Here is a 7,322-nt window from a genome sequence, read left to right on the forward strand (position 1 = left end):
CTAACATAAATACATTTTATAGATAATATATTGTTTCAGGGAGTAGAACAGATATTCTTCTTTGGTGATTATGTATTGATTTTCTTTTTTCTATAACAATTTAAAGTACTTTATTGCTTACATTTAAATAAATTCTAAATCAGTAGTAAGTTATACAACCATACAGTGGATATATGTATAGAGACATTATCCAGAATACATGCCCTGGTCAGAATGGAGACTTGTAGAAATACTCACTTTAGATGACTCTTAAAAGAGCAGAAATGTGAAGAAATAAAATGATCTTACATTTCATCCTCAATGCTCAATTTTTACAAGTCACTTTTGTGATCTAACTTTGAAATAGGACAACCTAAGGCAACTGTATTTTTTCAAATTTTATAATGGATAACATTCATGGTCAAATTTTAAGATAGAGAATTAGTAATGTTAATTATGAGTCTTGACTCTGGTATTGACCTGTTTCTTTTTGAAAATTATTTGACCTTTCTAACTTTCAAAATTCAAAATAGAAATATGTCTGTTTTTGACCACATCATGATATGTAATTTGAATCAAAGAAGACAAAATGGGCTTCCCTGGTGGCGCAGTGGTTGAGAATCTGCCTGCCAATGCAGGGGACACGGGTTCAAGCCCTGGTCTGGGAAGATCCCACATGCCGCGGAGCAACTGGACCTGTGAGCCACAATTACTGAGCCGGTGCGTCTGGAGCCTGTGCTCCGCAACAAGAGAGGCTGCGATAGTGAGAGGCCTGCGCACTGCGATGAAGAGTGGCCCCCGCTTGCCACAACTAGAGAAAGCCCTCGCGCAGAAACGAAGACCCAACACAGCCTTAAATAAATAAATTAAAAAAGAAAAAAAGAAGACAAAATGCCTTGAGAACATCATACATACAGGAACGAAAATGTCTACTCCTTAAGTGTTTTTAGAGTATTTTTCCTGATTTGGACAGAAACAGAATAGTTCCTAAGGAACAGAAATATTAGACCATATTTGATGGCTTTTCTTCCTGTTTATGGTTATGTGCATTTCATCTCTTTGAAAATCCCAGTGACTCTGATCCTTATTTTCTCAGCGACTTTTATGAACAATAAAGGATGCTCTTGGTAAAGTGTGAAAAAATAAAAAGAAGAAGAAAAGGGAGAAAAAAAGAATGAAAGGAAGAAAAAAATAAAATAAAAAGTTATTAAAATAAAAAATTATTAAAAATTAAAAATTAAAAAAAGAGAAAAAAAGAAGAAAGAAAGAAAAAAGAGAGCAACCAAACCAAAAAATAAATCCAGCAATGATAACCAGCACTAAAAACGATACTAAAAAAAAAAAAAAAAATCGGACAGAGAGAACCCTAGGACAAATGGTAAAAGCAAAGCTATACAGACAAAATCACACAAAGAAGCATACACATACACACTCACAGAAAGAGAAAAAGAAAAAAATATATCGTTGCTCCCAAAATCCCCCTCCTCAATTTGGGATGATTTGTAGTCTATTCAGGTATTCCAGAGTTGCAGGTACATCAAGTTGATGGTGGAGCTTTAATCCGCTGCTCCTGGGGCCGCTGGGAGAGATTTCCCTTTCTCTTCTTTGTTCGCACAGCTCCCAGAAAGAGAAAAAGAAAAAAAAAATTGGGGGGGAGGTCTGAGGTCTTCTGCCAGCATTCAGTAGGTGTTCTGTAGGAGTTGTTCCACTTATAGATGTATTTCTGATGTATTTGTGGGGAGGAAGGTGATCTCCACGTCTTATTAGTTCTCTGCCATCGTGAAGGTCTCTCTGACAGACCTGGTTTTAACTTCTGATTTCATGAATCTGGGTTCATAAGACACTTCTCTGAATTGCGAATTCTTCATGAGTATAATGGGAATAATAACACTTGACTCATAAGGTTATCAGTAGGATTTGAGCACCACTCCTGTTTTCATGTATTTTCATCACAGCAAGATCTTCAAAATCAGGAATCATATTTAGTTTCCCTTACTTCTATAGCACCTACTTTAGTGCTAGGCATTTAGGAAATTCTCAGTAATTTTTTTGGAAAAATATATAACTAGATGGACATAGTGAATAAATGCTAACGTTTACCTAGTACTTACCATGTATGTGGAACAATTCTAAATGCTTTGCATATATTAACTCATTAACCACATAGCAATAGCAATAATGGTCATCATGAAGTAGAATATTATCTCTCCTCTGAATATGGGGCTAAAATTATAGGAATGGTGTGTGAGCATTTGTTTTGTGTGTGTGCGTGTGTGTGTCGGAGGGAGAGACAGAGAGGGTGGGGCGGGGTTGGGGGGGACAGGGGGAGAGAGAGAGAGAGAAGGATGAAGACAGTATTTCAGAGGTCAGATCTCACCCCAGGTCACTAAGGAAAATTTCTTCCTGGAGCCCTATTATGACTGTTTTTCTTTTTGCCTCTAGTGTTTTCCTGACACCACTCCCTGAGCTTGCTTAGCTGTGCTTGCCTTCTCTGAGAGCACCCATGATGTAGACATTTTTTAATAAAAATTTATCCCTCCTATGTCCCTCCCTTGGTGCCCTGTTAGGTTACTGGCAGCTCAACCTGATAAACAAATTAAAGCTCCAGTAGTAATGGCTGATAATGCACAATTCATAAATTTCCCTTGCCATTTTACCTGTGCATTAATATAGGTCATCAGTGCTTAAGTCTAAAACAAGGAATAAGTTGGGAATATTTTCCAGAGAGACTCTCAGAACCTCTTATAGTGAACGGAATTGAAAAGCTTAAAGTGGGAATGGGACTGGGAAAGTATGTGTTTGATTGGTATTCTTCTTGAAAGCTTAATAAATTAAGCCCAAGAAATAACACCAGAAACAAGAATGGAAGAAAGAGATGAGAGAGCCTGAAAGAGGTGAAGTGAACCCTAGGTAGGAGACCCTGCAGTAGAAGATAGAGTGATATTTCTGCGGCTGAGCACTGGATTGCTGTTGGCCACAGTAATGAGAGAAGAACTTCTTAATACTTTGTAAGAGTATTTGAAGATCTATGAATATTGCTTCTCATACAGTTATATCAGAAGGAGTTCTATTTCATTTTTATTTGAGTTTGTTATATACTAAACAAGCATCGTATGCAGTGTCCCTGAGGTGAATGTTCTAATAATCGGCACTTTTTTTGCAATGAAAACACAGTATATATTGTACAAACTAAGATCCAATTAGATCAGAAGTCTGCATTTGATTTGAAAGGTTCAGTGTAACTTTCAGGTATTACCAATTGAAGCAGTTATAACTCCTAAAGATTAGGATAAGATGATGTAACAGCTTTTTGGCATAGGTAGTAAATTTACATTTGTCTTTCCGAAGGACTCACTAAAACCTAAGAACAGGCAGCATGGCATAATAGAAAAAGCTACATGCTATCTAGAATATTGAGTTCTCAATATACTTTAAATACAGTCTTGCACAGATCACTTAATTTTTTTGTCTTTCAATTTTCTAAGTCTGTAAAACCAAGAATTTAACACTTAAATACCCTTCATTTTTCAATTTTAATTTCTAAGTCATTTCTTCATACTTTGAAAAACTGTAAAATTTCCCCCCAAAAGGTGCTTATTGAAAAAAAAAACAACAATGGTTGCTTTTGGTTGACACTGCAATGGTTGACAAATAGAATGTGTTTTCTAGGGTACAAAAGACAGTTTCTATGTTGAGCAGGATGACCAGGGCATAGTTTGCTGTCCCTCAAATTCCAGGGAACTCTACAATGTGAAAAGAGCAATTCATCTTCTACAAAAGTACTTGTCTGAAGCCTATGGAACTGCATCAAGTGTCTCCCTCATTTCTTGTTACATTTCACCAATTCTAGTGTGCTATGATGCTGCTGCTTTTTGATCTTTTCAGAAATCGTCACAGGAAGATTTTCACAAAACTTTGTCATTACATTTACCTCGTGATCATAAAACTTTATCAATTGTATGATGCATTCTGATTTCAGAGAATGGTCTGTGAAGAAATATCTTAGGAATGAGGAAATAGGGTGTTTTTATATTCCCCTCTTTTTCATCCTTTCTCCTTATATACTACCCTAATTTCTCCTCTCTCTTCAGGTACCCTAATATGACCTGAAAAATTTTATAATGTAGAGTTAAATCTTTTGCCTTTATTTTAAAAACATTGAAGTCCTGTCTTTCTCTAAAATACCTACAAAATAAATTTGTGTTTGTGTGTATGTGTGTTATATATTGTGTGTGAGTCCTTCTTCACCTTTCCTGAGGGTTTGTGTAATTCAGTAGCAAAAATATTCAACTCAGTTTTATAGAATAAAAATCAGTGTGTTTCTTGGAGGGTGCATATGCACTGTTTGATCACAGGTTGGTGGAGTGTCGTGGAAAAGTGATAGTATCTAGCAGCTTGGGTATATGGACTTTGAGGTCTAATTTGGCAGTTCCAGCAGAGGAACGCGGGTACTCAAATACCCTGGCCAGGGAATTGTAAGAACAATGCCTGTATTGTTAATACAGGATGTAACATAAATATCATTGCTTATGTGGAAAGCCTTCCAAGCCTTTCCTAGGCAGATTTAAGTGCTCTGTCTTGTAGGTTCCCACCATCTTTTTTTTTTTTCCCAATGATTTTGTTATACTTATTACTGTTTTGAAAACCTTTGCCCCCTCTCTGTGTTCCATATTAGACTTCCGTATCAGAGCTTCTCAAGGGTAGGACCTGTGTTTTAGTCATCATTCTATCCCTAGAAGTTATGGTTTTTTTGAAGACTGAAAGAATTAGGAAATTTATCATCTCACCCCGCAAAAGCAAAGGTGGTGAATCACTAGCATTGCTTTGTACCCTATGTGAAGGAAAATCTAGGTTTGGAATCTCAGACAGTGTTTTCTGCTATATTCATGATTGCTGGTTATAAAAGGCATTTTAGAAGGAAATCTTGGATTAAATCATCCACATCTTGTTTGGCTAGAATCTGCTGAACTGCAGGCTGATCCAGAAAAGGGATGACGTCTCACTGATTAACTAGAGTAATACTCTGCATCTCTTGCTACTTGCTTCTGGATAGCCAGTGCCTGTTAAATGATTGAATCTGTTGCTTAGTAGCATCAAACATTTCCTGTGTAGCTTGGAGGTTGCGGTTCACAATAATCTAGTCTGGACTCCACTGAGAAGTGATAATTAGGTGCTAAATGTTAACTGGATTACAGCAGGGACTGCTCCCACCCGTCATTTAACACCTCATCAGGGGTTGGACCTTGAATGTTGTTTTCGACTTACTCTTCCTGTGCAGCTGCCTCCTCCTGACCTTTCTTCAACAGTCTGTATTTTATCTTTCTGTCCAATTTTGGGACAGCCACATCTGTTCACCTACTTGATAGAATCAGCATCCATAACACACAAGTAGAGATACGTGATTTTTCTAAGAGGATGGAAGGAGCCAAGAGGCTCAGAGTGTCTCTAAATTTTTCCCGGAAGAGAGAGAATTCACTGTAATCATAATGACAACCATATATTCCTGACTTGTGTGTGCATGATAACCTGTAAGTTCTGTATAAAGCTGATCTGGTTTATGGTCTGTTTTGTACTATTACCATCCCTATGCTACAGATGTGGAAACTAGAGCAATAACAGATATGTTGTCTGCACGTAGGCTGGATGGACTCAGAGGCCCTGTTCTTAACCAGTGTGCTGTGCTTTGGCCTCTAACTTACGTTATCCTGGCCTCTTCCTCATTCTCATTTGGCACTGAGGCTGGACAGGGAATCACCATTCCACTGTTCCCATTCAGTGCTTCAGGATCAAGGGGGGTGTATGTCTGGGAAGGAGTGTTTCCATGAAGCCAACTTGGGAAATTTCTCAGGCAGAAGGCCATGTTGGGGAAGAAGAAATTTTCCTCTACCCTTCTAGGTTCTTTTGGCTGGCCTAAGAATTAAATTGCCATGAGACAGATTAACAGGAGAAAATTAAAAGTTCATTAACATGTATACATGGGAGAGATACCCCCCCTTCCCTCCCCCCAAAAAGATGAGTAACTCACCAAAATGGCAGTAACCCTCACCTTAAATACTATCTTCAGCTGAAAACAAAAGAGAATGTTGTGGGTAGTGGTTAGGGACTTCTTGGGGGAGGAGGAAGGCAATTCACATGGAGATGAAAGAGCAAATGTTTGGTAAATAAATGTTTCCTGGGCCAGGCACAGACAATGGGACACAGAGCTGACTCTGCTCTCTGGGCTATGCTGAGTTTCCCCCACCACACTTGGCCCATATTCTTTGCAGAAAGCTCTGGTGATAGCTGTCTTCCAGGAACAGGCCCTCTATCTAAATTCTTTTAGGCAGTTAGGGGGAAGGTCAAGGTTCCTTCCTGAGTCTTTTGGGCCTTGATTGTTTTTAGCTCAAAATAATCTATATGCCAAAGGGACACATTTTGGGGTGCCAAATTTTGCTCCCCTACTTCTGCTACCTGGAATTTATACAGATGCCAGTCTATTGCTGCCCTTCTTGTTCTCTTTGAAGATCCAAAAATGCAGGTTGTAGCAAAGGCCTGCAGATCAATGGGGTAGAAATTCCATGGAATGTGAGCTGATTTAGAGAAGGTTAGAAATCCATAGACAGGGAGGTTGGAGGGGGATCAGTTCAAACATCATACTTACAGTCGTCGCTGGGTATCTGAGGGGGAGTGGTTCCAGGACCCCCATGGATACCAAAATACACATGCTCAAATCCCTTATATAAAATGGCAGAGTATTTGCATGTAACCTACATATATCCTTCTGTATACTTTAAATCATCTCATTACTTATAACACCTAATACAATGTAAATGCTATATAAATAGATGTAGATACAATGTAAATGCTATATAAATAGATGTAGATACAATGTAAATGCTATTTAAATAGTTGCTGGTGCACAGCAATATCCAGTTTTGCTTTTTGGAAATTTTTGGAATTTAAAAAAAAATATTTTTGATCTATAGTTGGTTGAATCCAAGGATGCAGAACCTGCAGATATGGAGGGCTGACTGTGTGTTAATTAATCAGTGTCTCAGGTCACTTTAAATATCACTGGCAAGGGATTTGTGATTTTATTTCTGTATTCGTTACACAACAAAAATTTAAGACATTGTTCATATAGTGGTTACAGATGTTTTCTAATGGTGTTTTCTTTTTTTATTCGATCTATTACAATAATATTTGGTAAATAATAAAGTTCCATTCATTTTGGCTTTCAATTGTGGATTCTGGGAGAGAAAAGCTCTGTAAGACTCAAAGCATTTTTAAAATTTTTTTATTTTTATTTTTTTTGCGGTACGCGGGCCTCTCACTGTTGTGGCCTCTCCCGTTGCGGAGCACAG

The sequence above is a fragment of the Physeter macrocephalus genome, chromosome 18 (assembly GCF_002837175.3).
Source record: "Physeter macrocephalus isolate SW-GA chromosome 18, ASM283717v5, whole genome shotgun sequence".
NCBI lineage: Eukaryota > Metazoa > Chordata > Mammalia > Artiodactyla > Physeteridae > Physeter > Physeter macrocephalus.